The sequence below is a fragment of the Physella acuta genome, unplaced genomic scaffold (genome assembly GCF_028476545.2).
Source record: "Physella acuta isolate Inbredline_101_S28 unplaced genomic scaffold, ASM2847654v3 ptg000207l, whole genome shotgun sequence".
Classification (NCBI taxonomy): domain Eukaryota; kingdom Metazoa; phylum Mollusca; class Gastropoda; family Physidae; genus Physella; species Physella acuta.
In genome coordinates this window covers 168,683-188,694 of record NW_026731726.1, presented here as the reverse complement: position 1 = coordinate 188,694, position 20,012 = coordinate 168,683, and the positions used below count along the sequence as shown (strand labels likewise).

At 35.9% G+C, this 20,012-nt stretch overlaps 1 protein-coding gene and 3 non-coding genes across 5 annotated transcripts in view; 1 reads left to right on the top strand and 3 right to left on the bottom strand.

The window, feature by feature from the left end:
• LOC131937312 (neuroglian) overlaps window positions 1–20,012 on the top strand; it is an 81,754-nt gene that overhangs the window by 987 nt on the left and 60,755 nt on the right. For both annotated transcript variants that reach the window (XM_059294603.1, XM_059294598.1), the window contains exon 2: window positions 18,620–18,813. The gene's annotated coding sequence lies outside the window, so the exon portion shown is untranslated. The remainder of the gene's footprint in view (window positions 1–18,619; window positions 18,814–20,012) is intronic.
• Window positions 6,703–6,774, bottom strand: Trnaw-cca (transfer RNA tryptophan (anticodon CCA)). The gene has a single exon. It is a non-coding gene; the product is annotated as a tRNA-Trp (tRNA).
• Trnaw-cca (transfer RNA tryptophan (anticodon CCA)) lies at window positions 7,006–7,077 on the bottom strand. The gene has a single exon. It is a non-coding gene; the product is annotated as a tRNA-Trp (tRNA).
• On the bottom strand, window positions 8,432–8,503 carry Trnaw-cca (transfer RNA tryptophan (anticodon CCA)). Its single transcript has one exon. It is a non-coding gene; the product is annotated as a tRNA-Trp (tRNA).

Sequence of the window (20,012 nt, the reverse complement as noted above, 5' to 3'; positions counted from 1 at the left end):
CATAATAGGCGTGAACATATATTTGACAGTTTGAGAGGCCCACAGGCTAAAAATAAAAAAAAGCCTTTTTAAAAAATCTTGCTTTCTTTGATTAAAGCATTTGTCCCTCAACAGGATATGGGAGGATATAGGCACCTTGTGTATTGTTGGACAAAATAAGCACTACCTTAATTTTGAACAATTAGCTATTAAGTGCTGTCTGATGTAGTCTAGTCTATTGCACTACATCATTTTAAATTCTTCATGAAATGAGTTCTTTTACAGAGTAATTTTAGTGTTAATAAGAACTAAAAGAAATAAATAATTTACCAGACATTTATTGATTTTAATATGAATCTAATAATCAGATGGGAATGGGCATTATTGCTAACCCGGAAAGCCAGAGTTTGGATCTTTTGGCAGCTGAGGTCGTTTGACGTCACAATAACACACCTAGAGGAGAAAAAAAACAGGAATTGAGCTCTTTAGACGATAAGTTTATCAACTCTGGTGGTTTATTTTCGGCAGCACCACACACATCTCAACTCACAACTTATTTGTTATTTAATGTCATGTGTCATTGCTATCTGAGAGCAGTTCAAGTATTACAAAATAATGCATTAGTTACAAACAATTACAATTAGGATGTTAGTAGGCCTAGGTCAAGCGACAAAGTATCTGTAAATTGAAAATTTCCCATGAGCAATAAAGATGAGACACAGTTTAAATATACCTACATCAGTATGAGTAATAGGCTTATACAATGACAAAAGAATATAAAAAAGGCTTTCTAAAGTGCATTAATAACAAAGGTTTTGTCTGTTACATCTTGAATCTAAAGCCAATTTGCCAAGGGGGGGGGGGGGGGGGGTTGGTACATATTATAATACTACCTTCAAATGGCAATAACTAATGTGTCTCAATTTAATTGGAAAAAAAAATGCCAATAAGCTTGCCAGCAGTCTGTCCATTAAGCTTTGCTCCTTTAAAATAACCACGCTAAAATTGTGGTTGTTGAGATTCCAATGTGTTTAAAACTAGAATTGTATGAGTGGGGAAGGGGATCTGGAGAGGGTTTATTATTTTTATTAATAGATATTTAAATTTGGTCTAGTAGCTGTTAGTTGAGTAACTTTTTGGGTTGCTGCAATTTCAGAACAAATATCAATATATAAACAAACAAATAATAAAACAATTTATCAAATGCCCAAAATTATTCAGTGACTTAAAATAATTCAGTTGATATCTGGTTTTAACTTATTTATTTGTATTATTTTTTGGCTGACAAAAATAATCTATTGTTCATCCCCTATTTCAATAATTGAAAATTTATGTATGGTTGGAACCTATAAGACAAAACAAATATATCACTAAAGCTGTAGCTGAAACATAAAAATGCATTATAAAGCAGTAATTATTTGAAATCGACAACTCTAGTAGTGTCTGCTCAAGTCTGATTGGACGCTGTGTTTGCTTTAAACACAATTATTTCACATAATGTTGAAAAATAAGGATAACTACGAATAATTCTTTTACTTTATTACTGTGTTTAAATAACATTAAGTGAACACGTTCAGTAAAATTTCCTTGACAGAAGTAGATATCTTTAAGGTCTACACATAATGCTGAAGAATTTGATCTCATAGCCTTAGACAAAGTCTGACAAACAGAGAGAAGGGTGCAGATGAGCTTTTATATATTAGGAGGTAAACGAGTAAAAAAATTGTTTTTTTTTTCTATTGTCTTTTAAGGATCTTTTATACTGCCACTTTGTAATGCTTAATTACCCCAAATTAGCAATTTTCTACTTGTTGTTCCTCCATTACTTCCGTTCATTCTGTAACACTCACCAATTAGACAAGCTTCCCTCTTTGAATGTAATAGCTGACACATATCATGCCTGATCTTATTCATAATTAATTCTACATGCTCTGAAAGCTCTTAAAAGTGTTTTAAAATATTTTTTTGTCTCTCTCAACCAACCATGCTGTGTTTAATAAATTAAATAATAAACTGACCCATCCTCTTCATTGTCAAAGTGTTTCTTTTTTGTGTGGGAAAAAAAATCAATATTCTAAAAGCAGATAAAAGCGGCAGTCTGAGATTAGGTAATGGTCCTAGCTTGGCTTGTTGCTGCATAGCTTGAGGGGAAAGTGGGAGAGAGGGTGGGGGGTGGAAGCTGAGAGAGATGTATGACTTGTTTGTGAATAAAACATGATCACCAAGGCAACATTTGGGCTATGCTCATTCACTGTGATAACATCGCCTAGTTACGCTTTTTTTTTTCTTCTCGCTTCCAATTAATTAACACATTAATTAAGTTGATTAAGAAAATTCAAGTTTATAGATGTTTTCTGGAAGGAATTAGCTATGTTTAAATCTCCCTTGATCTTTTAAAACTGTTGTTGTTTTATCTAAATAAATTGTCGGGAGATACATAGACTAGTTCTACTTACACACTCATAATATATTAACTATTTTATCAAAACACTTTATGAATCATGTTTGTACCTATTTATCAGCCTTATTTTTTTCAAACACAACTGTAACAGCTAAATTTTTAAATACATGTATACAATTAAAAATTGGCTTTTCATTTTACTCTTGAAAATAATTTATACTTTTTAAAATTAATGCTATATGAGAAATACATTATTTCTTATTACCTCTAGGACTTTTTGTCATCCATTTTAAATATTTGTAAAGCATTTTTACTTGAAGTTTGAACTACTCTATAGGCTAGCTGACCATATGTTTTAAGCTAAAATTGTGCAGTAGGTTAACTCACCAGAAGGTTGCACCTGTCAATGAAAAAAAAATTAATTGGAAATTTGAATTCAACCTTGCTGAACTTCTATTCGGCTTTGAAATGAAGTTTTTGTGCAGCGGCTTTAATTTACTTCAGTAAATTCAGTAATTTACTACAGTAAATCAAGTCTTAATGTATTTACCTTTACATTATTCTGGTTGACAAGGGTTCTGGTGTAAGTTAAAAGTGGACTAGGAACAGTTTATGTTTAACATCCATAATGCTGGAATAGGGGAGGTAGTTTTGATTTTCACACCAGGCAATTTACATAACTGGGAAGCTCCTTTTCAAAAGTAATGTTGATGTTGCTATTAGTATTAGTTGGGTAACCACTATTGTAATATTCATGTTGCTATCATTAGTGCAATGTTGATGATGCTATTAGTATTAGTTGAGTAACCCACTAATGTTCATGTTGCTACCATTAGTGTTATGTTGATGTTGATCTTGCTGTGGTTTACCATTAGTGTAATGTTGATGATGCTATTAGTATTAGTTGGCTAACCACTTTTGTAATGTTCATGTTGCTACCATTAGTGTAATGTTGATGATGCTATTAGTATTAGTTGGGTAACCCACTATTGTAATGTTCATGTTGCTACTATTAGTGTTATGTCGATGCTGATCTTGCATGGTTTACTATTAGTGTAATGTTGATGATGCTATCACTTAGTTTCATGTGTCTGTGGTCAGGGGTGGACTGGCTGTGTCCAAGAGTCCTAGGAATTTTAAAAGGGGCCCCTAACCCCATTTGCGTCATAAGTCCCCCCCCCCCCCCCCCCCCCCATCAACAAATCCTGATGATCATCCTCAGCTTAATAGAAATTCACACATTAAATTATTTTTTTAAAGCAAAACACAAATAGGCCTAGTGCAGCACCGATCCTTGGGGAGGGGGGGGGATTTTTCCCACGGTAGACCATCTGGCCAGTCCACCCCGACATGTTTAACCTGTTTTAGTCAACTTGTTTAACATATTTTAGTCAACTTGTACTTTTTTGTAGGGCACTATGAGGGTCCCTGTTGTTGCTACTATAGTCCTTAACCTCTTTTGTTCCTGAACATCTAACCCATGTTCCATTAAAAACCAAATTTGTGATTATACTCACTACTTTTCTTCTGTTAAACTCAAACATAAAACTACACACATTTAGGTCTACACATCAGGGGGCTTATTGTTCTATTCTTTGCAAATCCTCCGTTTATATGTTGTTTTTTTTTGTTTTGTTATGCCAGCTTAGTTCTTTGACCTTAGTTCTCTGTGGTTGAACAGCCAGTTTAATCTCTGGCTAATGGCCACTCATTGTGAGGCAACTCACGCTAGACAAACATGAGTTTTAGAATGGGAGGAGCTCCTTCTAAAACTAATACAATCTTTGCTAGTCACGTGACGTCCTTGTTTAAAGTAGATCCGGGCACGCAGCGAATTACGATCCCACAGTTTTTAATCAGTGTGTTTGGATAACTAATTACATTGGTTGATGTGAAATTACACACACTGCTGGCTCTCCATTGCATTATTAATGTACACATGTGTTAAAAATATATGAAAATGGCATTAGATTTCTATAACCCTGATCTGCGCTGGTAAACGTATCCTACTGTAGGTCTATAGCGTACACAAATAATCTGATTCCAATGATTTCACCTTACATAGACAAATGAAGTCACTCAAAAGTGTAGGAAAAGATCATGCTAAACCCCCATTCGCACACTCTTTCCTTAATGCCTGTGGAGCGTGCTAACCAAAAAGTCACGAGTTTGGACCCAGGGGCTGATGAAGCTCGTTAGCTAGGGACACCAACCCATCTAGGAAAAGAAGCTCCAAAATCAAACAACTGCTGCCTTGCACATTGTCCTTGGATAAACAAAGGCTATGGAAGCAAATCCAGAAATAAAAGCAGACGGAAGTCGGAGTCAGCGGCTAGAGGGCGCATTAACATGTTGACACATACTTGATTGTATTGGGAGTAAACTCATTTCAATATTACAATTAAGAACGAAAAAGAAGACACCCATCTCTACCCAAAGTATAGAGACTGTTTCAGAGAAAAACATTTTATTCATTTGTTCCGTTGTTAGTCGATAGCCCCAAACTGACCCATTTCCGTTAATGCTGTGTCCTTGGTGGGACATACCACTACAAATAAAGACAGCCTTCTACCACGCTTCTAGAATTGGCCCACCAAAAACGGGCCGCTTTCTAATCTTATTTGCTGACCACACCTGATTAACATAAAAAGTACAGCAGACCATACACATTGGTAGAAGTAGCGCTAATCCATAAGTACGGGAAGTTTTCAGTATCTTTGATATTTGATAACCAGAAACGTGGTTTTTAAGGATTATCTAATTAGAAGGATTATCGTGAGCATGTGTGTCTACATAATCAACATTCCATCCCAGACGAGGAGAATGGTAGTAACGCCCCTGACGTTTAAAAAAAATTGCTGTTGTTTGGCAAGTGTAGTAGAAAACATGTTTGTTGTGTGGGGGGTTACAAACGATCCTCTTGTGCTAGGGCGTGCTGCTATTTCTGGTGAAATAAAAGGAGCCGCCGCATGCCAGAGGAGCTGTTTACTATAGATATGATCTTGTTGTGTGGGGTGTATTCACTCACTCACTTCACCAGCTTGAACTGTCTGTCTGTTCTTGCCAGAGAAATTAATCTCTGAACAGCTTTTTTTTTTTGTTTTAAAAAAAACCCACGTCTACCGGTAAACAGTATCTGAGTATAGAGCTAATCCAATAACCAACGCGTATTCAGCGAATCAGCAAAGTTCGTACAATCATCTTACGGTAATGGAAAACGCTAATTACACGATCTAATTGTACTAATAACACAACCATGCATTTTATTGGAAACACCACCATATACATATCTATATATATAAACAAAATAAAAGTCGTTGGGGGAGGGGAGGGGGTGGTTCCAAAACATAACTACACCAACAGCTGCCTATACTATATGATAAGTGAACTGCCTTTAGGAGACACGGTGATTCGTCTGAGACTTGAGTATTTAAAAAAACCAAATTGATATGATGATTAGGACCTTTACAATACCCAACTTTAGTTGTTGTAGCCTATAATTATAATAACTTAAAAGATTGAAGGAGTGCACCAATGTTAATGGTGAGGACACTGACTGGAGCCGACCAATGGCGCAGAGAAATTTCTAAGTGAAGTTACAAAACAAGAACTTGAAGTTATCTTCGTCCGACGAACATATGGTTGCCTGTTTTATGTGTGAATTCAGCGGGCACTCCCAGATTAATGCGCTATGAAAAAAAGGAAACGGGCCGTAGTACCGCTACTCATACACATAGGTCTGCAGACTAGATACAAGGCCCACTCATTATGTAGGATCAAAGTGTAACATCAATCTTCCATAACGTCATTATCATTGTCTGGTATTTCCTGTTATTGTGTTAGGCTGGAAGAGGTTTCATGGCCGTCTGGCAGATCTGTGCTGCTTGCCTTATCAGTAGACAATGGGGCCTGAGCTAGCATCGTTTAATTGTTTTCTTGTACTGGCATCGGTAGTAAGATAACTCTCGTCTCTAGGTTACATTTGCTTTAATGCGAGAATAGAGTCGTTTAATTTTAAAAATAAATATCCTTTTGTGAATACGGTGTTACAATCATATTACACATATGCCTACATTCAATGATGAATATTCAGCTACACTGACTAGAACTAGCCTACACGACGTAAAAAACAACAAACGGTAACGGTATAACATTCATTCACGTGGTTCCCTTTGACATCGCAAATAGCAGCGCCAAAGTAAAAACAAAAATTCTTAAATGAATAGTTAATTAAAAAATTGGTAAAATGATATATTACAATTGTTTTTATTCCGTGGAGACTGAAGCTGACATACAATTATCTCGTTGTGCAAAAATAACGCTGACCCCGACGTGATTTGAACACGCAACCTTCTGATCTGGAGTCAGACGCGCTACCGTTGCGCCACAGGGCCACCTGCTCTACTTTCTGTGATTTCAAGAAATATCGTTAACTTGTGGGTTGTGAAGTGTGTCTAAAATTAGGTATACCTGTATCTAAATTTAAGTCAAACGAATGAGCAAAATTTCCCGACGTTGTACAGATTTGTGAGATGTTATTAAAAAAGTCTTGTAAAGTCTGGCCATTAGTAGAGGCAACGAAATCATCCAAAATTAAACCGAGACTTTCTATGCAAAAATAGCGCTGACCCCGACGTGATTTGAACACGCAACCTTCTGATCTGGAGTCAGACGCGCTACCGTTGCGCCACAGGGCCACCTACTTCATGTATAAGAAATGTTCAATAAACTGTCGGCTGTGTAGTTGGCCTTTATGTTATAAATTTTGTGTTGCTTTGCTACAAAGATTTTTTGTTAAAATATGTCATCACACTTTTCAGTTATATTTTTTTACCTATTGACGGATTGGCTTTCCTTACTTTGACCTTCGAACTTTTCTTGAAGGAATAACTAAATCTCCGATTTGGCCCGAGCAAAACTGAGGCCCGTAATCCCATACATTGCTACTAGGACAGTGTCTAATAGCCTGTGAGCGGCTTTAGTACTCGGACTGACCCAAATACATAAACTGGGCATTAGTCACTTGCTGGTTAATGGGGCAAGCCATCTGAATGGCGGTGCCAGTAGACATTATCCTGGTTGATAGTGGGGTCAGCCTTTCTGGCACGACGCGGTGTATGGCCAGGATTTAGGTACCGGCACAGATTTGTTCTTTTCTCTCATGCTTGTCGCCCCTGTTTTTTTTTTTTTTAAATTTTTTTTTTTTTTTTTTTGTTGTTGTTTGTTGTTAGTCACACTTTACAAAAAAATAATTAAACAATAACTTGGTAACATAATAGTAATACTATAGTGGTGGTGTATGATTCAGCATGTCAGTTAATGATGTTTTGGTACCGAACTCGATTGCTCATATAGCGTTCAGTCAAATGAAGTGACTCCAGATGAAACGAAACGCTAGTTAAATACAGCATTTCACACTTACTCTCTTGATGTCACAAACATAGGCCCACGCCCTCAAATTAAAAAAAAAAGTTCATTTTTTTTCTTTGTTGTCAATGGGGAAGTGTGACTAACTGAAACTCTTGCCTTTTTAGGTCATTTTTGTAGGCTTTATATACTCACAGTTCGAACTCCGTTTATTTGTGTATCGCATGAATTACATTTTGTAATTAAAAAATCTGATTAGTGTATTAATTTAATCTCATTTACTCACATATGTTTTGGTAATTGCTCTTTGTTTATACTTTACATTGGTCTCCTAGAATTTAAAATGTTCTTAAACTGCAATTATGGAGTCTTTTTGCTTATGATCTACATGAGATTGATGCAGCCTGATTTTGATGTGTTACATAAACATTTTTATTTTTAAAACAAAAACAATTAGATTCGGGTACAGATATAAATGATAAATATTCAGTTATACTGAACTGACTCTGACAGACATGTTAAAAATGAGGTAACGGTATTACAATACATACATTCACTTGGTAGACATCGCGATTGCAAATAGCAGCACCAAAGCAAAAATGTTTCATATTATATTTCACGATATAGGTTGTATCCCGTTTTGAATGAAGCTGCATAAAATTATCTCGTTGTGCAAAACTACGCTGACCCCGACGTGATTTGAACACGCAACCTTCTGATCTGGAGTCAGACGCGCTACCGTTGCGCCACAGGGCCACCTGCTTAAGAATCTAGAAATATACTTTTTTATCTTGAACCTTAGGTAATATTGTTGCTAGTGATACCTTTACCCCTGCTTAGCCTTTTATTATTATCTATTTTAAATATGGCGCTATTCTTGTTGAAGTCTTGTTAATGAGAATAATTTCTATTAACTGACCAATGTTTTCCCGTGGCTGTGTTTTAAAAAGTAGACAAGTCTTGTATATGACAAGCATCTCTCTCTCCCATACCAGTTCATTCTGACCTCACCGTGGTAACAAGCAGAATGAATCACGTGACTAATCCCTAATATGTGCTCCTGACCTCTGACGTAGTAGACCGGATACGTGAGCCAGTAACAGGTCGCTGTAATAAATGTGTATGACGTTATCAGGCATCTTTCCCGGGAACAGGTCATTTACGTAGGGTAAATTAATACATGCGACATCTGATGGTATGGTTAGATGTTGTACTTTGTAAACTGTTTTACGTTTCATCAGCCGATTTTTGTTGTTGGGAATTTGTTAGTGCTATAACCTGGGTTGTCTTATAGTCTATCATCCACTGCATATATGGTACGGTACTGATTGTGCTGGGTAAACTCGGTAGTACCACATCCAATTTTTATATATGGCACTGTTTTAATAATGCTAAAGACAAAGAGCTTGTGAAAAGGGTAGTTCCACGTCCAATATTTGTATGGTACAGTACTAATAATGCTAAAGAGCTGGTGAACTGGGTAGTACCACATCCAATTTATTGATGGCCTAGACGATATCTCCTCTCTGGAAAAAAAAAGACCCACAGGAAACAGCTTCAAATTGTTTTCTGGTCCGGACATCCTGCCGTCAATCCATCCATTTTTAAACTCGTGTTGAGCCCTTATGGTAGTCACTGGTACACGCCTCATCAGTGGTACAAATACTGAGTTTGTCTTGTCAGTGGTACAAATACTGAACTTATCTCGTCAGGCGTACAAATACTGAACTTGTCTCAAATACTGAACTTGTCTCATCCTTGGTACAAATACTGAACTTGTCTCATCCGTGGTACACATCCTGAACTTGTCTCATCCGTGGTACACATACTGAACATGTCGCATCCGTGGTACAAATAATGAACTTGTCACATCAGTGGTACAAATATTAAACTTGTCTCATCCGTGGTACAAATACTGAACTTGTCTCATCAGTGGTACAAATACTGAACTTGTCTCATCCGTGGTACAAATACTGAACTTGTCACATCCGTGGTACAAATACTGAACTTGTCTCATCCGTGGTACAAATACTGAACTTGTCACATCAGTGGTACAAATACTGAATTTGTGTCATCCGTGGTACACATACTGAACTTGTCTCATCCGTGGTACAAATTCTGAACTTATCTCATCCGTGGTACAAAAACTGAACTTATCTCATCCGTGGTACAAATACTGAACTTGTCACATCAGTGGTACAAATATTGAACTTGTCTCATCCGTGGTACAAATACTGAACTTGTCTCATCAGTGGTACAAATACTGAACTTGTCTCTTCCGTGGTACAAATACTGAACTTGTCTCATCAGTGGTAAAAATACTGAACTTGTCACATCCGTGGTACAAATATTGAATTTGTCACATCCGTGGTACAAATACTGAACTTGTCACATCCGTGGTACAAATACTGAATTTGTCACATCAGTGGTACACATACTGAACTTGTCTCATCCGTGGTACAAATACTGAACTTGTCTCATCCGTGGTACAAATACTGAACTTGTCACACCAGTGGTACAAATACTGAACTTGTCTCATCAGTGGTACAAATACTGAACTTGTCGCATCCGTGGTACAAATACTGAACTTGTCTCATCAGTGATACAAATACTGAACTTGTCTCATCAGTGGTACAAATACTGAACTTGTCTCATCAGTGGTACAAATACTGAACTTGTCTCATCATTGGTACAAATACTGAATTTGTCTCATCAGTGGTACAAATACTGAACTTGTCTCTTCCGTGGTACAAATACTGAACTTGGCACATCAATGGTACTAATACTGAACTTGTCATATCATTTGTGAGACAACTGAACTTCGTGTTTGCCAGTTAATTATTGGACATGTCACTAATTTTCCTGTACCTCTAATTATTCAACGTAACCTTTGGATATAAAATTTCACAAGTAAAATCGGGGAGTATCCGTTGCTATTGCATAGACATTATTATACGGAAACCTCCCTCTAGTTGTGTATTGCTGTGAAATTGTTCTAAGCCTAATGAAATGCTTTCAATAGTTTTAAAAACATGCTTTTCTAGTCAATAATCAATGGAATAAATGCCATTGATGTTTTTTTTTAAAAAGACTGGAAACATAATCCTTAAAAAAATCTTTCAAAAGAATGAACTCTCCTACCCAATTATTAAGCTCACAGCTTTACGTCGAAAAAATTTGTTAGAGAGCTTTCATTGTTCTAGAACACAGCTTTAAATGTCATCTAAACATCACGATAGACAACTAGCCTGCAGGCCTGTATGCTAAAACATGGTATTTTTTTCACAACGGAATCACAATTTGATAATAGTTGGCTCCACGCTGTGTAATTTGAACGTTGTATCGTGTAGCTTGCAATACAGTGCTGTAGGCCTATACGTGGTGTTTAAGGGACGCCGTCTACTTTGTCGTATACACATGGGTTTAGTTGACTTGTTTTTTTTTCGTCGTTTCCACCTTGTTCCCCATAAAATCTTCTCCCCATGCTCTCAGCGAAAAACCCATCATCATCCTGTCAAAAAACATGCAAAATTGTATGTTGATTATGGCTTAACCAGATTTAAAAAAACAACTTTCCAGTTAACCGGCTAAAGACAAAGTGACCTGAAACTGAAAACAGAAAGTATAAATACACCAGATAACTGCGAACTGTGGTCCTGGCCCGGTCAATGAAACCGACGAATCCAATGGCTTCTCCTGGTGAAAAAGAAAAACCTGTTTCCGCTTTTAGCCGAGGGGAGAATTGAATGCTCGTCGCGTGAGTGCTTAAAGGGGAGTCTCCCAAATAAACTGATTTCATCATCATTTTCTCTCCCTCCCGCCACATGACATATTTTCGCTAGTTCCCTCTAAAAGTTTTGACTCGTAGATAAACAAATCTGGTATTTGTATGGTAAAAGTTGAGAAAGCTAAACTAAATATTGAGACAGAAGCATTTTTCTGTGTTGAAACCCAGTTCTGGCTTTTGTTATGTCATGTAGTTTGGGCATCCTATTCTACCCAGTTCATTATCTATTTGTGATGTTGTTTTGGCATCTTATTCAATCCACACATTTTCTCTATGTGATGCAGTTTTCTTAACTTACACATTATCTGTGTGATGTAGTTTGTGAAACTTATTGAACCCAAAATATTATTTGTGTGAGTCGTATTTTGGATAACATATTCACCCAACATATTATCTATATGTAATGCAGTTTTGATAACATATCCACCCAACATACCTGTATGTGATGCTGTTTGGGTAACCTATTCAACCCACACATGATCTATATGTGATGTAGTTTGGGAAACTTTTTGAACATATTATTTGTACGTATTGTAGCATGGACAATATATTCCCCTAACATATTATCTTTATGTTTAATTTTCTTGTGTCAAATCCCATTTTGACTTCTAATTTAACACAACCACAACCACCAATGAAAAACACCGTCATAAGAAGTTCTATCTTGATTAAATTCACGCCTATAAATGGCTGGACGGATTGAATCATCCAAAGCTTCTTATTTCCCCTTCTCCTTACCGTGAACCATTACGGGCCATCTTTCTCTTGCGTATGGCCGTAAGACGCTGCCAGTTGGTTAGCCATAACGAGTTTCTCCTTCATTGATCGTGCTGTAGATTACTTCCTATCTCCTGAACACTGACTTGCCTGCTTTTGTATAATCAAGCGTCAATTGGTTAGTCTCTGTACAGTGGTTCTCGTCTTATACATGCTGGGCTGGGTCAGAAACAGTTGATACTTGTGATTTGGTGTCTTCTTCTTCTTGGTTCTTAATTTTATTATTGTAGGGGATTTCCTATTAAGCAATAAAGTAAATTATGTGTCAACATGTTATGCGCCATATTGTCCGTTGACTCCGACCTCATTCTGCTTTTTTCTTTCTGGATTTGCTTCCATGATCTTATTTCACACAAGAACAATCTACATGGCAGTAATGTTCGGTTTTGGACTTTTCTAGATGGGTTGCTGTCCCCCAGCTAACAAGTCTCATCTGCCCCGGGTCTGAACTCGGGACTTTGGGAGTTAGCAAGAGCTCTCATGCTCGTCGCCCCTTGTGTTTTCTGGTTTTTATAATTTGCACAAGAATAATACAACAATCAGTTGCATGCTGGCATTCATGTTTAAGTTATGGATGCGATACTGTTATGAACCAAACGAAGGAGAATCCCTATAGGTAAAATCTGCTTTTAAATAAATCATAACATTGTAAATTGTTTACTTGATATCCTAGGGAGGTTATCCTTAACTTTTGATGATCAAGATTAGGCAATTTGTGCGATCTTTGATGTCTGCGTGTAAACATTGAAACGGAACAAATCATTTTAGGTGTGTATTTTGTGATTGCTTATCATGTGTTTAATTTGTTTCAGCGAAACTTTTGATTCCATGTTTTTTAAAATCTTTATCTGCTAAGGTTGTATATAGGAGGAAGACCTTTTTAAAATATTTTTTTTTTAGTTTTTGTTTAATTATGGAAAGTGTCAAGGCGGCTTTGCTTTGTTGTAAGACGCACATCTGCACATATGTGGAGCCGCAAGGTGGAGCTTAAACCTTGAAACTTTTTTAAAAACCTGGTATCTTTTGAAATTGGCAATTAAGGTCAACGTATACAGATTTGGAAAACGACGCATAGATTATTATATGAAATACACGTAACACTTCTAAGTCAGATCATGTTTTTTAAAACCGTTCTATTTTCGTGTCTCAAATTTATAGCTTATTGTAATAAAATTCCCCCCCCCCCCTCCCCATAATACATTTTCGTACTTTATTATATCGAGATCTCAATGTTCCTATGTCTCTTCTTTTGTCAGTTTAAGAACAGCTGACTTTTATAGCTTAGTGTAAATAAAATGTTTTTTTTTTCGAACTTTATTATATCGAGATCTTTTATTGTTTTTAATACCTCTCTAGATAAGTATAAAAAAAGCTTCTTGTGGAATGTTTTCGTCTTTTAACGCTCTTAAGTATCTTTTTTGTTTGTTTTAGAACCGCTGACTTTTTATAGCTTAGTGGAAATTGAAAGTGAGCTCAAACTGGCTGCTATCGATTCCAGATCGAGTTCACATCGTGTTGAAGTAGGATCAATATTGATAGAATGTTAGCTGTGTAATTCTGAATTCACCTGGTGACTGTTCAGTGTGCTATCAGTTATTTACCTTTTTTGTTTTTTATAGAGGTTTGTGACTTTGTTTTAGTTGATACATACAACTAAACGTATGGACATATTAGGTACAACAAAGGCTTGGGATAAGTAATTATTAACACTATACAGTGGATGTAGATCTGGCATTTCACATTTTTATCATTTTTATGGACTTTATTTTTAAAGCGGTGAGCGTACACGATAGAGTACATCAAAAGCTAACCCGGTTTAGTAGAAACTGTAGAGTGTTTAGAAGTGACATTTCCGATGTCAAAAATAGATTCCCCTTTAGTGACATGTCACTCGTGTCACATTCTAGCCCCGGTGAAAATGAAAAGACATTTTTACCGAGTGAACTTATCAGCCGTGGTCGTTTCAGCATGATTGCGATATACAGTTGTCAAATGTCACTTGTTGCCGAGGTAGAAATTATGGTTCACTGTCGTCATGAAATTATGGTTCACTATCGTCATGAAATTATGGTTCACTGTCGTCATGAAATTATGGTTCACTGTCGTCATGAAATTATGGTTCACTGTCGTCATAGAGGGCACGAGTTATAAAAAAAAATGTAGTGGGTGTTTTTTTTTAAACGGGCACTTACAGAATATTAGTTGCGTCGTTAGAAGTAATCATCTAATAGCTGCAGTAAAGGTTGAATGTGTAACTACTAATCAGCTGAGTGTTGCGACTTCTTTAAATGATAACGCTGAAAAATCTAATCATGTTAGGAGCGAACATTTATTTCTACTGTTGTTTACTGTGTAACCCGGTTCTCGAAGGGTTCTTTTTTTTAAATTTATTTCGGGCATTATCTTACCCCAGAAATTGAGTTTTGTCAAATACTTTCAAAGCAAATAAACTAACCAGATATATTTTTGTTATTCTTATAGCACTAATTACGTGTGGCATAGTTTTTTAATATAATAGCGGCGATTTTTGTTGTTGTTATACAAAGCAGCTTTCTCTTAACTGTAACACCATCTTTACTGCTAGAAAACTTACAGCGAGTAGTGACTAGTCTAGTCCTTAAGGCCTGCAAAACAAAGTCTCATGACGTAAACTCATCATTAATTAAAGCCATTATTGCTGATTAGCTTGGACTAGCTTCTGAATGTTTCATGACCAAGAGATTTACTTACACAAGCACCAACCTCCTGTTGCGTAATCTAGAGAATCTATACTCGCCGACAAAAAGGCTTCTGATATAGGGACTACGATACCCCAGTCTACCATCATTATGGCTATATATATATATATATATATATATATATATATATACTAGCTGCATCCCGTGCTCCGCCACGGTAAATCTTTTTTAAATGTACCAACTTGGGAACAGAACAAAACTAAACACAACACAAACGAACGCAAAAACACAAACGAAAAAACGAACACAACACTCATAACATAAACACAATTTAAATGCAATCATAAAGGCATATTGCTCACAGTCTAGCCCGTAGCGCCAAATCGCGCCCTTTCCGAGCGCCGGCGGACGCGTCTGACACAGTTAATGATTATAAAACAGAGGCGTAGCGACTCTTGCCGGCGCCCGGGGAAAAACTTACGATTTGCACTCCCTCCCCCTTAACTTTTGATTTGCACCACTTTTGATTTGAAATTCCCCCCGCTCAATCTGTTGATTCGCACCCCCCTCAAACTTTCGATCTGCACCCTCCCACCGCCCTCAAACTTTCGATTTCCACCACCCCCCGCACCCCCCCCCCCCCGCAAATTTTTTCCAACCCACTTTGGCGCCCCCTTAGGTCGGCAACCGGGGACATTTGTCCCCCCCCCTCTCTACGCCTCTCCTATAAAACCCCCAGCAGTATTTAAAATATCCGTGTTTTACCTACCATATTATATCACTTTATCAATTCACGCATTTTTTTCCCAGTACTTTAAATTTTAAAAAATTACAATAGAGTTTCATAACTAAAACCATTGCGTACCAAATGAACGTGATGACGCGTCTATAATAGTGCTTAATAGTTGATAAAAAAGTACAAGTAGTAAACACTACATTCAGTGAATAAAATAAATAAAAGATAGCCTTTTATCAATCAATGCTAATTATAATATTCCAACAATAATGTACTCTTACACGTCTGCATAATTTGCATTCACATTTTGCTAATTATATTATTCCAACAATTATTCCGTCTTGCAGATTTTGCATTCACATTTTTAGCGTGAGTTCAATTTATTTTTAAAATACCTCCCTTGGCAAAATTACTAAACAGTTTAATTAGATTTTTCTAACCTACAGTTATTATGTTATTAAAATGTATCCACTTTTTCTAGGAATATTAACGAAAACGATATTTGACATTGATCTTTTTAATATGTTTTAGCAATGTGCGTGTATTTAATATTCTCTTTACGTTATGCAAAATTGTACAAACAGTGAAAATTATAAAATAGCTCTATGTCATTATATAAGCAAACCCAACTCTTTTACTTATAATAAGACACTGCGGTGCACTGAAAAGCACAGCATGGTGCGCAGTTTACCTTAATAGTCCCAAATCTATAGCGATGACGGACGGAAGGACAGACACAGCCCGCTTATAGTATAGATATATATACGTATTTATATATTATAAATATTTATATGTATTTATATATTATATATTATATATTATAAATATATATATGTATTTATATATTATATATTATAAATATATATGTGAAGTGGGTCTAAAATTAGGGCTACATGTTTCTAAATTTAAGTCAAACGAATGAGCAAATTTCCCATTGTACAGATTTGTGAGAAGCCATTAAAAAAAAGTTTTGTAAAGTCTAGCCAGTAGTAGAGGCGACCAAATCAGCCAAAATATAGTCGAGACTTTCTATGCAAAAATAACGCTGACCCCGACGTGATTTGAACCTTCTGATCTGGAGTCAGACGCGCTACCGTTGCGCCACAGGGCCACCTGCTGCAAGTTTAAGAAATGTGCAAAAATTGCCAGCTGCGTTGTTCGCCTATATGTTATAAATATTTATAAATATTTATAAATAAATAAATATATTCGCTTATATATATATATATATATATATATATATATATATATATATATATATATATATATATATATATATATATATATATATATATATATATATATATATATATATATATATATATATATATATATATATATATATATATATATATATATATATATATATATATATATATATATATGTATATGTATATATATATATGTATATGTATATATATATATGTATATGTATATATATATATGTATATGTATATGTATATGTATATGTGTATGTGTATATGTGTATGTGTATATGTATATGTGTATATGTATATGTATATATATATATATGTATATGTGTATATATATAAATATATGTATATGTGTATATATATATATATGTATATGTGTATATATATATATGTATATGTGTATATATATATATGTATATGTGTATATATATATATGTATATGTGTATATATATATATGTATATGTGTATATATATATATGTATATGTGTATATATATATTTGTATATATATATATGTATATATGTATATATGTATATATGTATATATGTATATATATAACGCATATGTTTGTCGTTGGCATTTCTACGGATTTAAGTGTTAGATCAATTATCGTGCGCATTTGTCTAAATTTATGAGTTAAAAAATTACTATTAAAAGTGTTGGGAAATCATTTTCATTTTTCAAATTATAGTAATAATTGTCGGCATGTTCATTAAACACAAGTTTTAAAAAAAATATCATCTTTTACAAAAATTCTAATTATGTCTTTCTTTAGTCCTATAGCGCTTACTTCCCTTTGATAAATTAGGCAAACACAATTACTTCCCTTTATAAAACCATTGCATTAGTTGAAAAGCATTTAGTTTTTAATTACTTTGTTTTGGTGTTGGGAAAAAAATAATTACATAATTAGCGGGGATTGATCAAGTGCAAATGTTGTAGGTATTTTACGGATAAGCTTGGAGTATTATAATTGTTCATCAAATTGAAACAGGCGCGTTCGTTTAAGTGAGTGCAAAAGACTATGAATAAGTTGGGGTACTATAGTCGTTCATTAAGCTAAAACAGGTGATTCCGCGCCGGGCGTTTATGTTCGCGTTAGTGTTTTCTTTGTGTTTAGGTAGGTTTGCGTTAGTGGTTGCGTTTTGATTTGGTTCGTTTTTGTTCTTTCTTTTTTCGTTTTTGTTTGTGTTTTTTTCTTTGGGTTTGTATTTGTGTTTTTGGTTGGTTTTGCGTGTGGATTTGGTTTGTTTTCGTTTGCTTTTTCGTTGTTTTTTTTTTTGTTGGTATTGGCTTTTGTGGTTGGGTTTGTTGTTAGGTTTTTGTTTTCGTTTGCTTTTTTGTTTGTTTTTTCTATGTGTTTGTATTGGTGTTTGTGGGTGTGGTTGTGTTTGTTGTTAAGTTTTTGTTTTCGTTTGTATTTGTAATTGTGTTAGCGTTATGTTTGCGTTTTGTTGTTTTGGTTTTGGTTGGTTGTGGTTTGGGTGGGCAATGCCGGGTTTATGATGATTACTAAACACACAGGTAATGGTCTTTAACAGAAAGGTTTTTCACAGAAGCCAGAGCAGGGCTTGGCCGGGACGGCTAGTATATATATATATATAAAGAGAGAGAGATGGCCCCTTGATTCGCTTATTCTAACTTAACATAGCTCAGACGGTACTTGTGTTTCTCCTCAGAGAACCAGGTTCCAAGGGTAGAAGAAATGACATGGGATACCTCTCTGGTGCCGACCCCTGAAGGAGGACACCCCTAGTGGAACCAAGCACGGCAGCAGCTTTCCTTCCCGTGTGTTTAACATCCACCTTGATCGCATCAACAACAGCCGCCGCCTGCCTTGTAAACCACACCCACCGTCTGACACCTTGCCAAGGTAAGTCGCACCAGCACCTTCTCATCGTTCCAAACTACGGGGTAGTTTGTGTGTGTGTGTGGGGGGGGGGGGGGTGCCACTTTAAAAAATGTAACAACGTTCTTAATCTCGACTTAAATATTATTTGTCTTTTATTACCTTTGATGTTCTTTTCATTGTGTATACGGTTTCTTCATCCCCTAAAGATAGAAGGTAACATAAGTAACGTAAACTATGTGATCAATGTTGAAAATGTATTAGGCGATTGCATTTGTAATGGTTTGGGCAATTGTGTGTAGAACGCAGCCAATCCAACTGTTTAAAGCTATTTTTAAAATGAATATTGAAAAATATGTATTCTTACGTCAACAATGATTAAAACAACATGCTTCTAAAAATATAAAATGGAGCAAAACAACCCTACTTGCTCATTTGTGTAGTATACATAAGTATCATTGTTCTCAGTGGGTTTCTCTTTATCCTTCGATTGTAACTCTTGATTTTAAAGACGAAATATAATCTATGATTACGGTACTGTATAGGACAACGTGATGGAAGATAGAGACTGTGATCTCTAAAGTTTCTAGACTGAGTCCGTTTGTCGTTCGCGAGTCTAGCCAACTATAATGGGCACCGTAGCTAAAGTTAAAGAAAATTAATGCGACGGACATGCTGTCCATTCCTATAGGTATAGAAAGGTGAACTTTGCTTCCAGAGTTTCTTTCAGGCATCTCTTTCCCCCCCCCCCCACCCAAAAAAGTCTACCGCCCTCCCCACCCCCTGAAAATTTCTAGTGCCCCCCCCCCCCCCCCCCCCGGAGAAAAAAGTCTGGAAGAAACACTGCTTGCTTCCTCTGCTCTGTTGACCTTCACACCAAAATGGTAACTTTACATCCCTTTTTAACACGTTTTTATTAACTCAGCTTCGCGTTTGTGTGTTTGTTGTTAAAATTGACATCGAAAATTAGCCCACTTCTGATTGCTCTATAGATCTGAAATTTGGCATGCAGGTTACTTTCGCCTAACATTTTCAGATGCAATCATAAAAACTAGCAATTAGAGACCGTAATTAGCTTAATTTAATTACGCCCCAAGGACCATAAAATTGAGGACATGATTTCTAAAGATACCGACAAGACTGGACGCTTATTGACACAGTTACTTCGGCCCCAATCGATGTGAGCGCGCTGGCCGTGATCGTATAGTGGTTAGTACTTCGCG